Raw genomic sequence first — 22,737 nt, 5'->3', positions numbered from 1 at the left:
TCGGGCATTGATTAAAAAGAATCTTAAGACTTGGGAAGAGTGTTTGCCTCATGTTGAATTCGCCTACAATCGAGTTGTTCACAGTGCTACACACTACTCACCTTTTGAGATTGTTTATGGCTTTAACCCGCTGACCCCTCTTGATTTAGTACCCTTACCTTCCTCTGAGCACACAAGCTTAGATGGGAAAAAGAAGGCCGATTTTGTACGCAGGTTACATGAAGCCGCTCGAGCAAACATTGAAAGGCGTACTCAGCAATACATCCAGCAGGCTAACAAGCACCGCCGCAAAATGATTTTCGAGCCTGGTGATTGGGTTTGGTTACACTTACGCAAAGAGAGGTTCCCCAAGCAGCGACAAAGCAAATTATCCCCCAGAGGGGATGGACCTTTTCGTGTACTCCAACGGGTTAATGACAACGCATACAAATTGGAGCTACCTGGGGAGTACAATGTTAGCGCGACCTTCAATGTCGCGGACTTGAGCCCGTTTCTTGGTGAGGAGGATCCAGATTTGAGGGCAAATCCTTCTCAAGAGGAGGGGACTGATGTGAACCAGGGCCAGGGCCCAGTCCAAGTTCCATTGGGCCCAGTCACACGTGCACGGGCCAAGCTCTTCAAGGAATCACTCCAAGCCCTTGTTCGAGCTGTCCACGATCAACATGGAGCCTATAGAGATATTGAAGGCTTGGAGAGGGTCAATCAAGCAACTTACACTTTGGTCCAAGCCCAAGAAGACCCCAGTGGGCCTCCTTACGAAGCGGCCGAGTAGGGCCTTAGTCATTGTTTTCAATTTAGTTGGATTCGTTGTTCGTAGAAGGCATGGGCCGGCCCACCTTGATGACAAGGTAGCCGACCTCCCCTTTAGGTTTCTTTAGGGTTTTGTTATTTCATTAAGCCTATAAATAGGCTAGTCTTGTAAGGTTTAAGAGTTAGTTTTTGATGAGTAAAATTCTTAGTGCATTCGTTTTCTTTCAAAGAGAATTCGAGCCTTTTAACTTGCTTGGCAAGGGTTATTGAGCAATCTCGCGTCCTGTCCCTGATTGTTCATCCGACCTATTCCCCTGGAGTATTCACCTTCATTGGAGTGTCGTCTACCACCTTCAAATCAAATCGTGTTGTCCGTTTGGTTAGAGGTTCCGCACACCAAGCGTAGGACATCCCCGCTAGATCCTTGGGCAAACGTGCTACGTGTCTCGACCGTGGATCGAGGAGCGTATCAGTAAAAGTTTTCAAAAGAAACAATAATCCAATAAACAATAATCACTCCAAAGTATAAGGATACGGATGGCTCTCAGGAGCCAAATTCCCATTGCATCACCAGAGCTTGATCAAGTAATAGTTGACACTCCGTCAACCTTCAAGTAAGTAACCAATCCAGTAGAGCACCACTTACACTACTCTCCGTCCACCATTGACACCTCCTACTGGGACCAAAATCCTCAATAAATATTGGTGGTAATACTCGAGTATACCGATTAGTCGAGGAGATATCACTCCACTCGACAAAACGAAAGACCCATGGTTCGTTACCCAATCGACCAAGCCCTTGCCGGCTCGACTCGATTAACTAGCCAATTGGGTTTGGGGTCCCCAAATGTCGATGAGGTAACACTCTAATCGACTGAATTAAAATAAAAGTATGGAGACGGGAATGAGAGGCACCTCCCACTCGGATAGAGTGTGGTACATACTGCCGCTCCACACTTACAAATCAAGTACAAGTATATCAAGTTAATTGCAACAATAAACAAGTAGATATCATATTAGGGCAAGTGCGATAAAGTACACCCTTGCCCGATCAACAAATCTCGTATCATGTATTTTCATGGATCAAGTATCAAAACAAGTGTCAAGTTCAACCAGATATTTGGAAGCACTCACCAAAAGTCTAGTGCCTCTCAAAAACACGTTCAGGTCCAACTCCTTGGTTGGAGTCCAAATCTGCGATAAAATATCATTTACGAATGTAAAATTTTCTAGAGTTCGAAACATAGGAGTTTCGCTCTCAAACTTACTCGTTTAAGTAATATTCAAGATACTTATCAAATTTTAAGAAATTCATGCTCGCTCTTAAGACTTTGAAACTTGGAAACAATTATATTTTGAAATACCATTTGGGTCGACGAAATGGAAAAAAGTATATCTATTAGTCATAAATTTCATTTTTCCAAGGGTACAAGGTCGGCCAAGTTCTAACTTGTATACCTCGATAAAAGAAGGTGCAATATCCTAGATGGTTCAAGTGGTATTCGCTCTCAAACCTTACTCAAGTCGCAAGCATATCTACCTAGTTCTCGAGCGTAAATTTGGGCAGCACGCCCTTCGTATTTACCTATTTTCCAACCATTTATGGCTTCATTCTTTTCCTCAATCAAACCCAAAGTTACACACAACATAATCTCATTTCATTAGCCTTCCAATAGGCTCAAGGTCATACAAGTACAAAATCAAGCTAAGAACATGTGCGGAAATGAAGTTTAAGTTAGGAAACAAAAGGCAGATTTGATGTTGTTTTCCGTAACAGACACAACCGAAGCTACGCTTATCGGATTGGGGTGAAATTTATACAGTTTTGAAGCTAAGACAAAGGTATACAATTTTGATGAAGACAACTCAGTCCATTTTGTAGTGTATCTAAGTCAAAAGTCCGGATTACAGAACCAAAATCTCACATTCGGGCTAGTTAACCGCATTATACGTAAACAACCATAACTCAGGCTACCGAAGTCCAAACGAGGTGATTACAGGGGCGTTGGAAATCTAAGACATAGAACTAAAAATTTGATGTTTTGACTAAATGCTAGTTCAGTACATATCAAGGTGAACAAACGCGACCAACTTGGTGCACTGTCAAAACTGTCCACTGACTTTACTCCCATGGCAGTCAGGGTAGTTTTGTCTTTTCACGAGTTACAGTGCTCTGATTGGGATGAAATTTTGTATGAAACTATAAAACATCATTCTCTACAACTTTAACGTTTTGATTGGGCTAATTCTGTCTCTAACATACTCAAACAGAAACGGGCAGAACTGAACCACAAGAAACCGATATTCTGGAAATTTGCTCCATTCAAGGTATAACTCTCATTTTAAGCTTGAAACCAGCACTAAAACCTCATATACAAGCTTATATACATCATATACCATCCATACAGCAAGTATAAGAAGAAAATCATTCAAACCCAAAGCTGAAATTTTACACTACAAAGCTGGAATTGACCAAATCTACTACTAAACCATGAGATCTACCCAACAAACCTAACTTTCACTTGTAAACCATTAAGTAGTACAACCATGAACTAATACCTTCCTTACCTAGTATTGGAGAAGCACAACAGCCTCTAGGAAGCTTGAACCACCGAAACTCTCCACTCCAAGATGGCAATCCACCTTCCTAAGCAACTTCCATGGATTATTTAGTGAATCTATCGGTTAGTTTGCAAGATTGAGCAAGAAATCAAGATGGAATGAAGTGTTTCTTTCTCTCCTTTTCTCTTCTCACTCTCACGGCCAAATGTGCAGAAATGAAGAAGAAATGCAGCCCAAGGAAAGATAAGAAAGCAAGAAAAAGGCTTGGTCAAAGTTTAACACATGTCACAATTTGATTGGTGGTCAAAATTTTCTTTTCTCTCTCTTGTTTTTTGTCCAACTTTTTGGCTGCTTTATCAGATATTTTAGGGCTGATTTGACTCAATTAATAGCAAGGGTATTAAGGTAATAAAGTGGTGTTCACGTGGTGCACTCACTCGGTAACAAACGGTGCACGTCGTTTCTACCCGTTTTTCCTTAACTCGCACGTACTAGGATTTTTACTTATAATTCACTAACTTATTATTCTCACTTCTAATCTCATATTATTTCTCATCTAAAACTCACTCTTAATTACTAAATTTAGTACACAAACCTCCACACTTAATCACATTACCAAAATACGTGAAAACTCTAATTTACCCGAATTATAAAACTAAGGGTAAAACTCTTAATTCTATTCTTTATTCTAACCCTTGAGGATGTAAATAAGTAGTATAGCTATAATAAGGTAATGTATTTCAAATAAAAGGGAATTTTAAGAAAAATGTGATGAATTTTACAATTCCATAGAATAAAATTAGGGTTTTGAGTCAAATATGAGGGATTTAAACACAACTTGTTAGTCACAAGTAAACTAGGGTTTTAAAGTACAAGTAGGGTTTCTAGTCTTTAAAATAAAACAATGTTTTAAAACAGAAATAAAATAAAGAAACCGAATATCCTCTTTGAGACTAAACAAAAACATTATCCTAAAGTCGGGGTATCACACCGACCACTAAAGATCTTATTTGCACTTACTCACTTATTTTGAATTGGTGAGTATCAAGTGCATGAATTGTTGAAATTACTTGAATTGCTTCTCATTGATTAAATAGTTTAGAACTGTCGAGTCGAGTGTGTACTTTATCGCACTTGTTCTCTTTTAATTAGTTATGTAATTGAATTGCTCATAATTGAATTGGATATGGTTGATTAAATGTCGATTGAAGTGAATCTCATCGACTTATACTTGTAATTGGGAGACGCCCAAATCTCAATTGGCCGACCTTGCGACTCGAGCCAGCATGGGCTTGGTCGAGAAGCTCGGTGAGCCATGAGATAATCAAAAGTTTGATCTATTAAGAGATCTCGCTTGGCATACTTGTGGAGTAGTGCCTTTTATAAAAGAAGTGCCGGCCCGGAGCAAGCGGTGTAACAGTGAACAGGAGAGAAGAGTAAGTGGAGTTCTACGGACTTAATACCTACCCAATTGACAGAGTGTCATTGCGGGGAAGTATTTGATCAAGCCTTGGCGAAGCAAGTGGAATCTAGCTCCTGAGAGCTCCTGTATCCTTATTGAATGTGTGTTATTATTATTTGTGAATTACTTGAACTTTCTTGTTTTAATTCTCGTACAAATGCCATGGTTATGTGAACTAGGTGTTTGCATGTTTTCTTGGCCTCACTGAGCGTCAACTCACCCCATTAATTTGTTTTCCTTAACAGGAGCTCGGAATGGAAAGAATTTTGAAGAAGCTGACTTAATTACTTTTGATTAGAATCTTGGAATGTAATTGATTAGTCGACTTCTGGTAGTTGCATTTTGGGAAAAGTTGATGTACTTTTGGTGACTTATGATGTAAGATTTGAATGTTCCATTAAGGAAGCGACTTTTTTGCATTTTGACTTTTATTATTGGTTGTGTACCTTTAAGTTTAAATTTGACTTGTATCGAGTCCTGGCGAGAGTAGGGTAGGCGTTCCGCGGAGACCCTTGGGAGAAGTGGGGGCGTCACAGTTTGTATCAGAATTTAGGCTTCAGATCTCTGTAGTGTATCTTAGGCTAACAGTTTAGGATGCCGGACTGTGGGACTGGTTTGAAAGCTAAGTGATTGCTTGTAGGGATGAAAATTAGAGCCTAGGTTTGAATTAGTGGACAATTAGGAGTCTTGATCTTGTGAGAAAAATGTGGAATAGTACGAAATAACCAGACCTAGTTTATTTAGTATACTTGGATCCATCTAAACTTTTATTTTTAATTGTAAATTATGGAAGGTAATGGTGGTATTGAGTCGTCTCGGGGCGCCTTCCGGTTGTCCATTGTCGAGAAGGACCTAAGGGAGCTCGTTGGAGATATAACCCAACTCGCCGAGTTAGGACTTCATGTGACTGCTAGAAGACTTACTCATACCCAAATAACGTGGTGTTAGCAATAATCGATGACCAGAGGCGGTTATCCGAGGAAACTAAGGTAGTTCGAGAGAATAATCGAGAACTGAGGACAATTGTGGATGCCCAGACTATTAGAATTCATGAATTGGAGACGGAGGTACTTGAGGAGCGAAGAAAAGACTAAGGCTCCTTGTGAGCAGCTTCAGGAGGTTAAGAGTCGACTTGCTAAGGTAGTATACGAAAGTAGAGACCGGATGGATGGGTTGATGGCTGAGTGTGTTACTTTGGTCGACCAAGTGGTGGATGGCAAGATACTGGACGGGGAAAGTGAGGAAGAAACTCCTAGTGCTGAAAATAAAGATGATTCTACTGAAATAGCAGAGACTTCTGGCCCCGCCAATCACTGAGCTAGTGATCTGGTCTACTTTTAGTAGTTTTTGTCAAGGATAGTCGGGGTGGTGCTTGTTCAAAGGCCATTGCATTTTGTATTTTTCTTAACTATGCTTCCTACCTTTTAAAGCAATTGAACGTTACTTATGAGGTGCTTGACTTTATTGTTTTATGACTTCAAATCTATGCTATAAGTTGTAAACATTTGCAATTATTTCGGTGTCTCCCTTATTATTTTCGTTTTGCATGATCAAAGTGTCATTTTCAAACTTCGCTTATGTGTACTTATTTTACGTCATGCTTTTATAAATGTTAAACTTATGAATGACCGAAGAAGTGAAAGGGGTCGAGGGCGAGGGGTTAGGCACCCGAAGCTCAAGGGGATGATTAGGGAACGGCGGCTAGACCAAACCCAAAACCCTAGGAATGAAGGGGACAACCAAGTAGCTTCTGCTATTAACTATATGATTGATATCTTAGCACGGTTAGCTGAGCACCAAAGCCCTAAACCGATCAACCAACCTAGGAACCAAGAGAGGTGTGAGGATAGAGCGGTTCTTGAAGTTCGCCCATCTAAGTTTCACGGAGGGTCTAACCTCGAAACAGTAGAAATTGGTTTGAGGGGATGAAATAAGGCACTAGTGAGAGCAAGAGGTTAGGGTTTCTTCTTGAGCAACTTTGTAAGTGAGTATTGGAAAGTGAATTTGTGAGGACCCGTAATTTTCTTAATTTTTAGGTTTTATTTTCTTTTAATTGCACGTTTTTCCACATTTTCTTTATTCGAAAAATTTTTAAAAAATAATTTTTATGAGTAAATATAGTTTTTAGATGATTTTCTAGTATCAGTTAGTTTTTGAGAAATTAAGAGTGTATACCGGACGTGGGACCCGCTAGTGCGGAAAGTTCGGTAAAATTCGGCCAATTAGGTTAAGTGTTGGATACCGGGTTTATTTTAGCAGGTGTTAAGAGATAACTAGAGGATACTAAGTGAGTTGGTGTGAGAGGGACAAAAGGATAGCCATGCATTAATTGGAGTGACAAGTGTCACTTGGAGATTAATTCTTGCATTTGACCACTATTCACTACTTTACCAATTTATCAAAAATTGACCAAAAATCCTCTTTATTTTCAAGCTTCTTGGCCGGTTCTCTTCAAGAGGAAAAGAAGAAAAACTCTCTCAAATTTCTTGCTCCAAACTTGCTCAATCCAACAAACCAACCGTTTAATCTTGAAAGTTCTCCATAAAAATCCTTCTCTTAGTAGTTGTGAGGTGATTTGTGAAGTTGGTTGGAAGATTAAGGTACTAAATTGCTCCCTTTCTTGGGTTGTTAAGGTGAGTAGCTAAGGGACCTCTCTTTCTTCTCAATAATGCTTAATTAGTGACTTATGTGAGATGAAGTGATGATATTAGGTGTTGTTTCATGATTTTTGGTAGAAATTGGTGAAGTTTTATATTTATTCATGATTTTTATGTTTTCATATGATTAATATTGTGTGGCCATGGATGATGGTTGGGAATGGTTTAGAATGAAGCCTTAGGGTGTAAATTGCGGCTATTTGCGGAAAAGTTCCGCTTTGAAAGGAAATTTCGGAAATTAGGGTTGCAATTGAACCCATTCTGCCCGGTACTGTTTTCCCTATTTAGAGGCCGAATTAGCCTTGGGTTAAAACATGAAAGTTGTATAGAATGATATTTTATAGATGCCTGCAAAATTCAGGCCAATCGGAGCAACGTAGCCTGTGAAAAGACTGAAATACCCCTGCTGCCCTGTTTCTGTCCGAACCTGGTAATCAGCTTTGGTAATTGGTTAATTTGATTGGGAATACTACTGATTTGGTTGTTGATGTCTTCTTAAGAAATATAGCCTGGTATCTTAGCTTTCGGATGGCTTTGGAATCACTTGAATTGGACTTTGGTAGCCTGAATTATGGTTGTTTAACCAGAATGCGGTTTGCTAACCTGTTTATGCGGTTCTGGTTTGGTACATTGCAATTTTGACTTAGTTGCACTACAAAATGGACTGAGTGGCCTTCTTCAACATTTTAACCTTTTCTGTTAGTTTCGAAACGGTGTATATTGTACCTCTATCCGATAATCGTAGTGCCCGTTGTGTCCAATACGCTAAACAACGTCAAAACTATTTTTGGGTTTTAGGGCTTAACTTTCATTTCCGGTCATTTTCCTAGCTAAATTTTGTACTTGAATGACTTTGAGCCTATTGAACGGCTGTTGTGATGAATTTATATTGCGTATGACTTTGGGATTGATTGAGGAAAATAATGAAGCCATAAGTGGCTGGGAAAATAGGTAAATACAGAGGGCATGCTGCCCAAAATTTTAGCGCTACGAGATTTCTTCAATTGAAATGATCTTAGTACAAATGAAGGGTTTTGGAGGTTGTTTGTAACCCTAGGACCAACTGTTATCTTTTGGCTCAAAAGTCATATTTTATTCTTTTGTACTAGTACTTGTACTAGTACTTAACATGGAAAGGCGTATGACATGTAGTCGAGCCTCACTTGTGCATTCCGTTTACTCGATTTTGGATGTGAAACCTTCAATTGGTTTACTTTGATGATTTTAGGGTTTCTTGGTAATTAAAGCCAATCTGAAGTGAAAACTTTTGAAGTATCTGTACTTGAACCGGTGAGTGTAACATTCCCCTCATTTGCTGCTTAACTTGATTTCTGCCCTGCAATCTGTGATTTAAATGACTGTACTATCTGTTTATTCTGTTTGAGACGAGGGTGTACTTTATCACACTCGTTCTCTTGTCTGTCCATTTGCTTATTTACTGTTAATCTGTTAACTGTATCTGAATCTGTTCGGACGTCATTTGGAGGCTGGTATCCAACGACCTTTCTGTGACCTCTGAGCTCAACACCTGTGGCTACTTACTCAAGTCGGGCAGGCAAGGGCCTGGTCGATTAGATAATGAACCACGGTAGTCTGTTTCAGGAATCTTTGGGTATTGAGACACCTTAATTCCGGTATACTCGAGTATTACCACTTCTGTTCTGTTCGGCGTTCGAGCCCGGTAGGGGTATGTTTGGTGGACGAAAATTGGTGTAAAGTGGGGTCTACGGATATGTTGGTTCTATGTACGTTGACGGAGAGTCAACGGGTTCGGATCAAATACAGCAAATGGAAATCTGGCTCTTAAGAGCCACCTGTATCCTTTCCCTTTTAATCACTGTGTCTAACTGCTTTCCTTTATATCTGGTATATGTATCTGACTGGTTAACGTGAAAGGCCATGATTTTTTCCCCTATATGATTGGTACCTCATTGAGCGTAAGCTCACCCCTTTCTGTTGCCTTTGTTTTCCTTACAGGGAACCACTTTTGGGCACTATGATGTTTTGAAGCACGAGTTGAGCTAGTTTTAATATCTTTTGTAAAGCTCCTCGATAGTTGGAAAAACCCTAAATGTATTTTGATCCAATTATCTTCCTTTTATTTTGTAAATTACAAACGTATGTGTATAACACTGTTTAACCCTGTTTATGTGTCCTTTCGAGTTATATGACATGGCACCCACTATTCATCGACGGTTTTGATTTTCGTTTGGCTATTTTACGATTTTGACTGGTTTGAGCGCGCTTTTATTCTCTCGGAACATTTTAGATCGTGTTTAACTGCACCGTTAGTCCTGGCGAGAGTTGGGCAGGCAGTCCGCTAACCTCTTTGGTTCGCCTTAGGGGAAAGTGGGGCTGTCACAGAATTAGGGTATGGAACTTTTATATTAACGAATAAGATCTCAGAATTTTGTTATAAGTGATGATAGTAATCTTGTGCAGACTCAAGAGTTCATCCATATTAAGCAGAGAATAGTTAAGATTTATATTCTGGGGTAACCTATAACCAAAAGAACGAAAGAGTAATATGGTCAGAGTTTCCATTGTGAATAGTTACTTATTTTTATCCCTTGATTTGCCTGACAGGCTAGCGGTTGACTTAAGCCAACCGGTGAGATAACAAATTTGGGAGAGATGCGTAAGGAAATAAACATTTTTCAGAAGGAAGTAGAATTTCAAAAGAAATTGGCTGACTACTGGGAAGAAAGGTGGAAATAAAAAAATTCAGAGAAAATTGAGTTGCTATGTGACAGCCCCACCTTCCCCTAAGGCGAACCAAAGGGGTTAGCGGACTGCCTGCCCATCTCTCGCCAGGACTAACGGTTCAGTTTAGAGCGATCTAATACGTTCCGGATCTTTCAAACGCGCGTAAACAAGTCAAAATGTCAAAGTAAAAAATAAAATAAAATCGGAGTCGGCCATGAATAGTAACCGACCCGTCGAAACCCCAACCAATCATTAAGCAAATATTTACATGTTGAAATTTAGCAGATACAAGCCAAAGTGGCATACAAAAGTATTCAAAAGTGGATACATGTCTGGTTTGCCAAATCAAAAGAGAAACGGTCCCAAAAGTACATTTAGGGTTTCAATGAATGAGTTATACAAAAGATATGTCCAGCTAGCTCAATTCGGCAACCAATTATCAATTGCAGTCCAAAAGTATTTATTTTCCTGTAAGGAAAACAAAAGGAATAGGGTGAGCTTACGCCCAGTGAGATAATACCACTCAAGCAGCAAAGTTCACATAAGCATAAAGCTTTTCATTCCAATTCATCAAAAGTAAACAAAGGCACACATTAATGGTGGTGATAAAAGGATACGGGCGGCTCTCAAGAGCCCTTTCCCTCGTTTGCATTCTTGATCGAAGCTCATTGACCCTCCGTCAATGTTTAAGAGTAACCAACCGTAGACTCCACTTTACTTCCATTCCTTCCACCCAACATACCCCTACCGGGCCCGAACTCCAAACACTTGCACTGTGGTATTACTCGAGTATACCGGAATCGAGAGTCTCTCATACTACAAGATTCCATATAACAGTCCCCAAGGTTCATTAATTGGCACGACCAAGCCCTCGCCGACTCGATTCAATCAATTACCAATGGGGTTGAGCTCAATGGTAACAATCATGGTCGTTGGATACTCGTCCAATCGACACCAAGTCAAGTACTTTTCATTTCATGTAACATTCCATGTAACATTCCAATAACATGAGAAATAAGTGAGAGTGATAAAGTACACCCTCACTCCAATCAATATCGATGGTGCAATAACATTTAACTCATCAAGTTCAAGTATCAAAGCCATATAGTAACACACAAGTGAGTAGTACACTCACCATGCTTGCAAATGATATTTCATGCACCTCCGTCAAAGGAGCGTCGTGAACCACCGTCACGCCCTAAAATATGCAAACAAGTACAATGAGACTCGATAACGAGTCATGAACCAGTGCCAAATACGACCAAAATAGGATTCCATAAGCATACATAAGCATTAGAGGAAACCAGAAAAATCCGGAATGGAGTTAAGCGTTAACCCGAAAAAAATAGTTTTTGACGTCATTATGCGGTTTTGGTACCAATGGCACTACGATTATCGGATGAAGGTGAAAGACCCACCGTTTCGAAGCTAAGAGATAGGGATACAATATTACAGAAGGTCACTCAGCCCAGTTTCGAGTGTAACTAGGTCAAAAATGCAAGATACTACACCAAAACCGCAAAAACAGGTTCACAGAACGCATTCTGGTCCAAACATCATAAATCAGGCTACCTAAGTCCAAATCCAGAAATTCTAAAGCCATCCGAAAACTAAGAAACAGGGATACAATTCATCAGAAGACCTCAACAACCAATTCGGAAGCATTCCCAACCAAAATAACCAATTACAGACGCAAATCTCAAATTCGGGTAAAACCAGGGCAGCAAGGTTAATTCCGTCTTTTCTCAAGCTACGCTACTCCGATTGACCTGAAATTTTGTAGGCATCTCTAAAATATCATTCCCTACAACTTTCATGTTTTAAACCAAGGCCAATTCGGCCTCTAAATATGTGCTACAAAACCGGGCAGAATGTAATTCCAAGAACCCTAAATACCACTTTTTCCACCTTCTAGCTTCCTTAAATACCATTTCCAATCATCATACATAACCACAGAATCATATTCATATGAAAACAGAAAAATCCCCAATAATTACAAAACTTCACCAATTCAACCAAAAATCAAGATATAAACCATAAAATTGCATCTTATACTACCACTAATCATGGATTAAACATCATTAGAGGGAGGAGAGGGGTCCTTCTCAACTTACCTTAGCAACACAAGAGAGAGAGCAACTAGTCACCTTAGCTTTCCAAACAACTTCACCAATCACCTCACCAACACTAAGTGAAGAGGTTTTATGGAACAAAAGAAAGTTTAAGTGGTTGTTTTGGTAGATTTGAGCAAGAAGAAATCAAGAAGTTGGAGAGGTTTTTTCTTTTCTTCCTTCCTTGAGAGAGAGAGCCGGCTTCAAGCTTGCAAATTTTAAGGAATTTTTGGGTCAATTTTTAATTTATTGGTAAGAGAAGGAATAGTGGTCAAAAGTGAAACCAACCTCCAAGTGACACTTGTCACTTTATTTAATGCATCTCTATCTCTTTGTTTCCTCTCACACCAATCCAAATAGCAACCTCTCATTATCTCTTAGCACCCGATAATTTAAACCCAGTATCCATAACTTAACCTAGTTGGCCGAATTTTTCCGAACTTTCCGCACTAGCGGGTCCCACGTCCGGTATACGCTCTTAATTTCTCAAAACCTAACCGATACTAGAAAAATCATCTAAAAACTATATTTACTCATAAAAATTTCCGGATACAGAAAGTGCAGAAAACAAGCCATTGAATATAATAAAACCCTAAAATGGAAAAATTACGGGCTCTCACATGCTACGCAAGAACGTGGAACTGGAGAAGAAATACAAAGGGAATTCTCAAGCTGGTTAGGCCGTGATGTGAGGACCTGAATTTTTCCTACTTTTAATTCTATTTTACTGGCTTATTTAATTATTTATTCACCCGTTTACTCCGAATAATTTGTTACAACCATTTTAAATCCATTTACATGGAACCATGTCTCATTTATATTTTTAAAACGTCCCGTTAGCAAATTTAATTTTTCGAAAGTTCGTCTAGGAAGGAATAGTGAATACACGTTTTTCAAGATAATATTCGATCGGAGAGTGCAATAATCTTGGAGGATTAAGAATGATCAATAGTAGACTAAGAAAAGTTAATTGAGAGATTAGATGTAAGTGAGTTATATTAAGCTTTTACTGCACGCGCGTCGAAAGTTTCTCGAAAGTCGCACCACGCGACTAATTGGAGATTTGAGGACTTAATACTAGACTCGTAAGTATGAGTAATTACAATATTAGAGGAAGTACCTTGGAGGATTAGTGCATGAGTGTATCAAACCCGAGAGAAAATAGTAGTACGAAACCCTATTTTTCCACTATTAAGAGTTGACTTTTGTGCACCATCTTAAAGTAGTTTTTTCCATTCTTTCTCTCCAAGTTTTCATCACACAAAACCCTCATCTCTCTCACCTCATTCAGCCGACCAACCAAGAGGAAAGAGGAAGAAGAAAAACTCCATTACTTTGGCTCCAATTCACTTGCAAATCTTCATCCAACTTTCTAGTTTCTTGGAGATCTATCCTAGCTTGGAGTAACAAGCAACCTTGTGGATTTTCTTGGGAAGTTTTGGTGGAAAAATCTGATTTTATCTAGGGTTAAAGAGGTAATCTTTCATCTCCTTTAATCATTCCATTTATTCAAAGATTAGTGGTTAGTTTCATAGGTTTACAACCCTAAGCAAGAAAATAGGTTGGAGGACTTGAGGAACCCATTTATTTTGCTTTAAATCATAGGCTAGCAGACTTGATGAGACCTATAGGTAGCTGACTTGATGTTTGATTGTTTGGCTGTGGTTGTTTATATGATATATAGCTTGATTACGGTTAGAAAGTGGAGAGAAATCGAAGGAAAAATGAGATTTCAAGCTGGCCAAAATTTCTGGTCATGTTGTTCTATTTTAGTTTCAAAATTTTGATGCTTGGTTGGCTGTGAAATTTATGGACATATGTTGTATATTGTGTGTATAAAGTGTCTTTCCAAAATCGTGTCGAATGGTTGTGCAAAACTTGCGTTTTGGTAGAGGTTCGGATCTGGAAAACGTATAACAGTGCACTCGGACAGTGCTTCTTTGTACGAACATAACTTTTTGTACAAAAGTCCAAATTGAGTTCCGTTGGTGGCATTCAAAACTAGACATTCATATCTTTCCAACAATATAAAAATCCCATGCTAGTTCATTTTGAGTGATCTATAGCAAGTCGGCAAAGTTGGCTGTTCTGTTTTGACTCTCTGTTTGAATGAAACTGGGAAGCTGCATCTTGTGGCTTGATTTTGTCCCACTTGTTAAAAGATTTTCAAAATGATGTCTTCTAATAAATTGTAGTATTTTGAACCTAGTTTTCAACGCCATTAACCATTCTCAATTTGAAGTTGAATAGAGTTAGATATGGCTTGATTTCGAAAATGCGACAAAGCTGGAAACTGGAAACTTTTCCCTTTCTTGCTGACCGAATGGTCAAATCTGTTTTGGGATGTTATATTTCAAAAGTTTTAGTGTCATTTAACCATAAATTTCTTATTAAATGTTTCTAAAATATTGGTTTAAAAAATTGGAGTGAATTGGGGCTGATTTCGTAGGACAAAACTTTTGGAAAAGAAAAAGAAATAGGATGGCAGATTCACTTTGAAAGATTTCATGAACTTTGATCGTTTTGTTAACTGCCTTCCCGTGTGAATTTTTATCAAAATTTTGATAGAGAGGTATTCCATATATGGAGGTTTAAGTGTACCAAATTTGGCATAATTTCAATACCATTTTGATATCCAAATAATGTCCCAAAGATTGCTCTTCAAATCTGGAAATTCACTGATCAGGTCGTGAAAATCAACCGACTTTAAGCTATTATATCTTGTTGCTCAAAACTTCAAATTTAGTTCCGTTTGTTGTGTTTGAAACCTTATTAGGGATTCTTAACGTCTTACAAATTTTAAAGTCTGATTCACTTTCTGTGAATTTTGCCGAATTTCCAAACATCGCCGAAAACCAAGACTGGTTCTGTCTTGCTTTCTTGAATCTGCAAATTTGAGCTGAAATATGAATGCTTTCCACTAGGAATCTTGGAAAAGTGTCTTCTGGGAACTTTTAGTACTTTGGATCTAGTTTCCAACGGTATAAATTTTTTCATTTTTGGACATACAAAACTCAAGATTTGATTTTATCAAGTTTGTCGCGCAAATCTGAAATTCTTGATTTCTTAGGAAATGAACTTGTAAGAACTTTCCATCCTCCTTTGCAATTGTTGGACGGTTTTAGGTGTAATTTCATGGTGGAATACACGGTTCCGTTAGAACTTTAAACCTTCATTTCAAATCTTGGTTTATGAAGGTTAAACCTCTCTTAATGCGTTTTCTTGGTTGTTCCACTTTCTTGGTTAATGACACCTTATTTTATACTTGAACCTTGGAACCTTAGCTTTGATATTTTTTCTTTGAAATGAGTGGAGTTTTGGATATGTTTGGCTCCATTAGTTTGGAAAAATGTGAATATTCTTTACCTTCCAAAGTTTGGACATAAGATTTAAAGTTTTGGGAAACGAGAACCATTTACTCTTTTCTTAATTTTCGTGCCGAAAGTGAATATTGTACTTTCTTTTGGAATTGAGATTTACTTACCACGACTTGAATAAAAAAAATGACTTTTGAGTTATCTTTGAGCATTATTCTAATGTTTTAGCTAGAAAAGCTTCATTAACTTGACCTGACTTGAATTAATGGATTCTTAGATGTTTTCAAATGCTACCCTCGTGGATTAAGTAGTAAGTAATATTTGCATTCGATTTGAACGTGTTATCTCTTGTGTGAGGGTAGCGGGAATATTACTAGACCTTGGTTGAATACCTAGATAATTTGTAATTGTGCATGTCGTAGGTGATCAAGTGGATCCCGAGGAGCTCGCTTGATCTTACCTTGCTCTTGCTTTACACTCTTGATTTTGGTGAGTGTCAAGTGCATGACTTGTTGCCTAATACTTGAAATGCTTCTAGTTGAATATATGAATTTGACTTGTCGAGATGAGTGTGTACTTTATCGCACTCGCTCTCCTTACTTGACTTGTTACTCGATTTACTCTACTAGCTACTTGACCACTCCTAGTTGTGGGGGACACTGAAACTCATCGACTAACTTTGCAAATCGAGCCAGCATGGGTTTGGTCGAGAAGTTTAGTAAACCATGAGCAAACACGAAACTTGATCTATTGGAGAGATCATGTTTGGCATACTCGCGTAGTATTACCACGATATACTCGAGTAATATCAAAATCTTGACGAGCGGGCCCGGTAAGGGGGTGTAACGGTGAACGGGGTCTGGGGAAAATGGAGTGTCTACGGATTTGATACTTACTTGGTTGACAGAGTGTCATCATGGAATTTGATCAAGACCTTGACCCTGCTACGTGGAATTTGGCTCCTGAGAGCTACAGTATCTTTGAATTGTTTCTGCTTATTTTTCCTACTTGAAATGTTAATTACTTGAACTTTACAGTTTTACTTACTGTATAAATGTTATTGTTATTTGGACTATGTGTTTGCATGTGTGTTTCTTGGCCTCACTAAGCGTTCACTCACCCCATTAGTTTTGTTTTTCTTAACAGGAGCTCGGAATGGAAAGAATTTTGGGAAGAGCCGACTTGTTTACTCTTGAGTACAATCTTGGGATGTAATTGGCTAGTCGACTCATAGTGGTTATATTTTGGGAAGATTGATATAATTTTGAGAACTTGTGATGTAAGATTTGAATATTTATGTAAGGAAGCGACTTTTCTTTATTTTGGCTTTTATTATTGGTGGTGTATCGTTAAGTTTAAATTTGACGTGTATTGAGTCCTGGCGAGAGCTAGGCAGTGTGAGAACCCGAAATTTTCTTATTTTCTAGACATTATTTTATTTATTTGCACACATTTTCTATATTATGTAAAATTTCTAAATAATTTTTATCAGTAAATATAGTTTTTAAATCATTTTTCTAGTATAGGTTAGTTGACATTAGGAGTATATGTTGAACGTGGGACCCGCTAGTGCGTTAAGTGCGATAAATTCGGCCAATTAAGTTAAGTTTTGCATAAAGGGATTAAATTACTAGGTGTTAGGGGATATTAGAGGTTACCTAGATGGATTAACCTTGGACGGACAAGAAGATAGGTTTGAACTTAAAAGGTGCTAGGTGTCACGACATGGTTGGACGTAGAACTTTGACCACTATTCCCTAACTTTACTAAACATCAATTTTGACCCAAAAATCATCTTTATTTGCACCTTCTTGGCCGAGCTTCTTGAGAGGAAAGAAGAGAGAGACCTTCAACTCATTTCTTCAATTTCTTGCACACAACTTGTGATTCAACCGCTAAAACTTCAAATTATTCCATAAAAATCCTTGGCTAGGTGGAGTGGTTTTAGAAGAGGAGGTTCTAAGTTGCTATCTTTCTTGAGTTTATAAGGTGAGTTGCTAAGAAATTTCCTCTTTGTTCTTAATAAGGGTAGATTAGTGGTTTTATTGGCTAAATATGATATTTTGTAGAAAACTTCATGATTTTAGGTAGAGTTTGATAAATTTCTGATTTATTAGTGATTTTTCTGATTTTATATGATAATTGTTGGTTGTGTGACGGCCCCACCTCCCCCTAGGGCGTACCCCAGGGTTCGGCGAGTCGTCTGCCCAGCTCTCGCCGGGACTCACTCCCTTACTACAAACCTCAAACAAATTGCAATATAAATCTCAAATATACATCAAATCATACATACCCCGAGTACCGGAAAGTAAACCCTATAAAAGTTGATAATTATAACCACCACAACAACTATATACATCTTGCCAGTTAACTTATAACAAGTACAAGCTCACTCATCTAAAATCGAAACACTAAACACCTTCCCGAGCGATCCCCCGCGTCGGCCCCCTGCTAAGGAAAACAAATGGAATGGGGTAAGCTATATGCTTAGTGAGCAATCAGGGGGAAAAATAAAACTCACATAATTAAACAAGTAAATCAGGATATTTCACATCAATAACAGAAAAGTAACATCACAAGTGTAGGATACGGGTGGCTCCAAAGCCAGTTCAATTCCCCGAACTTGAACGCCTGTTGACACTCCGTCAACCAAGTACTCATGGTCCGTAGACTCCACTTAAACATTCCCCGTTCACCTTATCAACCCCCGCTGGCCAGTCAACAGCACACAGCAGCTCGAGCGAAATAAAGTAACTTAGCTTTCGTCAAAGCTATAACAAGAAACTAAATCCCAAGTTTAGCATGGAACTATCTTCGACCAAGCCCCGGCTGGCTCGAATAGTTCGTCTAACCCTTGGAACCGGGCTGGAACCAAGCCCTGAGATATCCGATCTCTCAATAGATGGTATCTCTCAACAAGTGCACAACAAGATACTTACCCCAAATAGCACACAACAAATGGGGTTTAATTCAAGTCACGAGATCACCCCTATCAGCACACAGCAAAAGGGTGATACTCAAGTCATGTAATTCCCCTCCTCAGCACACAGCAAGAGGGTGATACTCAACATAAAGCATGTATTCTCACATAGGAAATCAAAACAAATGATGGGCTTAGGTCGAGTGAGATAAAGTACACCCTCGCCTATGTACCCATTTAACTTGTACAAAACACTTTAACAATTCACATCAATAACCACCCAATTACTCACTTGATACAACTTGGCACGAAAATGATACAATTCACGGAGCTTGACCGTCACCGTCAAAAGCCTCAAGATCTGTATGGGTAGATTATATACACACATGAATGAAACGGCCATACAACAGCAATTTATAACTGAAACGATCGAATACGGTTGAAAACGGTCAAAATAATCAAAACGGTTACACGATCTTGTCCATAACGGGAGCTAGGGTTATCGGATCAAAATGTACTAGATAGTGTCTCGAACCTTAGACAAAAGGTTACAACTTCCATGAAGATAACTCAATCCATTTTTCAGTGTATCCAAGTTAAATTTACAAAATATAAAACTAGGACTCCGAAGACTAGTTTATCTTTCTCGTGAAAATTTGGCGGCATGCCCCTTGTGTTTACCCATTTTCCAGCCATTTATGGCTTCAATATTTTACTCAATCCAACCCAAAGTTATCCATAACACAATTCCATTTCAATAGCCATTCCATAGGCTCCAAAACAATACGAGAACAACAATTAAGCTAATATCAAATGCGGAAACAACGTTTACAAAAAACAGTTTTGATGGGTTTTTACGGAACGGACATATCCGAGGCTACGCTTATCGGATTGAAATGAAACTTATACCATTTCGAAGCTAAGACGAAGGCCTACAATTTTCATGAAGAGCACTTAGGCTAATTTTCAGTGTAACCTAATCAAATTTCCAATTCATATAACCTGGTTCCAACTATTTGGCTAATCAACCGTACTGCATTCAAATGGCCATATCTCAGTCTACCAAGGTCCATTTAAGGCGTTCTTTGTGGCGTTGAAAAGCTAAGACAGGATAATAAAACTTTCATGTTTTGCCAAATGGCTAAATCCGAACGGATTATAGTGAATAAATACAGCCAAAAAGTCTGAACTGTCCACGCGGAACACTGGAATTTAACCTAGAGCAGCGAGGGTATTTTGGTCTTTTCATGTCCTACGTTGCTCCGATTGAGCTGAAATTTTGTAGGCAACTATAAAATACCATTATATACAACTTTAATGTTTTATTCCAAGCCTAATTAGGCCTCTAACTATACGAACTAGAACCGGACAGAACAGGGTGAAATTTTTTCAGAAATCTGGAATTTTTGGTATTTCAAGCCAAACTTCACATTTATCTTGAATCTACCACTACCATCACCTTTACAAGATCATATACTATATATATACATCATATAACACCTAACCCACAAGAATTATAAACAGCTAAATCAAAACCCTAGCTCAAAATACAATCCTCTAATCATCACAACCACTTGAAAATAGGTATCACTAGCTCAATTCTAAGCTTAACAACCAACTTGATTATGATTAATGGAGAAGAAAAGGGTGATCAGCCAATATACCTTAAGTCAAAGCCTTGCAAGAGTGTTCCTCCACCATTTCTTGAAAGTTTTGGTTCCCTTAGCTTCCCAAGCTTCCAAACTAACAATCAATCGGTTTAGTTTTTCTTGGTTGCACTCAAATGATTCAAACTCAAGATGGATTGAAGTTGTTTCTTTTGCTCTCTCTCTCTCCCTCTTAAGCTCGGCCAAAACCAGAAAAGAAATGAAGGAAATGAAGCTGAAATGAAGGATAAAAGGCAAGAAAAAAAATAAGCAAAGAGCCATAGGGTGGTGACACTTGGCACCACCAAAGCCATGCAAATTTCTCTCACTATCCCTTGCATTTTTGGCCACCAATTTCGGTCAAAGCTAGCTGGAAATAAGGAGATATTTTGCTCAAGTATTAATGAGCTCATCTGGTAAGAAAGTGGTGGTCAAGTGGTGCGGTCAATCGGTAGTGCACGATACCCGTCGGTTCGCGCCGTTTTTCTTAAAAACACATGTACTAGGGTTTTTACTTCCTATTTGCTACCCTTGTATCATTACTCCTAAACACATATTATTTCTCACTTAAAAGTCACTTTTAATCACCAAATTTGATCCTTGCTCCGTACCGAAAAAATCATCCGGCGAAAAATCGCGAAAACCCTAATTTGCTCCAATCTTGAAAACGAAAAGTGAAACCCTTACTTTCTAGGTTCAATTGCACTTATTATGGGGTGCTTGAGTAGCAGGGCCATAATAAATGAATAAATTTCAAATAAAAGGAATTTTAAGAAAAATGTGATGAATTTTACAATTCCATAGAATAAAATTAGGGTTTTGAGTCAAATATGAGGGATTTAAACATAGTCACAAGTAAACTAGGGTTTTTGATTAAAATTTTAGGGTTTCTAGTCTTTTAAAACAAAATAATGTTTTAAAATAAAATGAACTAAAGAAACCGTGAAACAATAGCATCTTAAAAGTTTGGGTGTCACAGGTTGACCATGGAATGATGGCTTGATATGGTCTAAAGTGGAGCTTTTGTGTGTTAGTTATGATTGTTTGCGGAAAATTTCAGATTTGTGCGGAAAATTTCAGTTTTAGGGTTTTAAAATTAGGGCTTTTCTATGATTTATTGTGGAGCTCTTGGTTGGCTTTGATTGAAGGGTATTGTAACCCTAATGAGGTGTGTTGAATAGCTTATGAATTGTAGTTGTATTTGTGGTTGTGTTGGTGAAATAAATGGTTGTTTGTAGGATGGAAAATTTGAAATTTTAGGGGAAATGCTGTCAAATTTTTAAGTCTATGTGATTTCTTAGTTTTGGCTTGCTTTGAGTGGAAAATGAGTGACTTTGGGGTTGTCCAAACATTTGGCACTAAGTGTTTCTTATTCTCATTTCTAAGTTCTACTTGGCCTTGCATTAGTCGTTTCTTGATTAGGTTTATGACTCGTGTGCGAGTCTCAATTGTGTTTCTTGATTGTTATAGGGCGTGCCGGTGATCCGAGGCATACGTCGGCCGGAAACTTGTGAAATTGCTTTGTTTGAATTGGTGAGTGTACTACTCACATGATTGTTATTTCATGGCTTTATTGTACTTGAAATCTGTGACTGGATTGCTTGTGATTACTGCTTATGCTAGATGAGATGAGGGTGTACTTGATCACTCTCATACTCTACGGCTTATTTGACCGTTCTCTGTATCACTTGGAATTTTCTTACTTGTACTTGGACTGATGTCATTTGGACGTGTATCCAACGACCTTTACTGATAACTGTGACCTCAACCTCATTGGTAGTCATTTGAATCGAGCCAGCAAGGTCTTGGTCGAGGAAAATTGACAAGCCATGGGGACTGTTTTTGGGAATCTTTGGGTATGAGACTCTTGATTCCGGTATACTCGAGTATTCCCAATTCTATTCTGTTTGGTGTTCGGGCCCAGTAAGAGATATGTGTGGTGGATGGAAATCGGAGTAAAGAGGAGTCTACGGTTATGGTTACTCTTTATACATTGACGGAGAGTCAATGAGGTGAGATCAAGTATAGCAAAAGAGGAAAAGGGCTCTTGAGAGCCGTTCGTATCCGTTTACTCTCATTTGTTGTGTGGTGTTGGTTTTGCTCACTTGATGAATGTATTTGAATTGAGTATCATTGTGTTTATGTGATCTTTGAATGCTTGAGTGATGGTACCTCATTGGGCGAAAGCTCACTCCGTTACTTTTGTTTTCCTTACAGGGAACAACTTTTTGGACATGTGATATTTTGAAGAATGAGTTGAGCTAGTATAGATATTTTTGTATAGCTCCTCAGTAGTTGGAAAACCCTAAGTGTACCTTGATCCAAATGTTTCCCTTTTGATTTGTAAATATACAAACGTGGTATATAAAAGTGTGTAGTCATGTTCATGTGTTATATTTGGTTTGGAAATGTCCATCTTCTAGAATTATATGAAGTTAATTGTATTCGATTGGGTTCCATACAGGTTCGGAATTTGAACGAAGAGAAAAAATTTTGGCGGGAAATTCTGCAGGAGAATCCGGCCCGTTATTGGCTGGATTGCCGGCCGGATTGACAGGGATTTTTGAAATCCGTTTGAGTTGGCTACTGCCTCCAATCCGGCTAGG

The sequence above is a fragment of the Coffea eugenioides genome, unplaced genomic scaffold (assembly GCF_003713205.1).
Source record: "Coffea eugenioides isolate CCC68of unplaced genomic scaffold, Ceug_1.0 ScVebR1_113;HRSCAF=492, whole genome shotgun sequence".
Classification (NCBI taxonomy): Eukaryota; Viridiplantae; Streptophyta; class Magnoliopsida; order Gentianales; family Rubiaceae; genus Coffea; species Coffea eugenioides.
The sequence above is the reverse complement of the archived record's forward strand: the minus strand, read 5'-3'. Positions refer to the sequence as shown.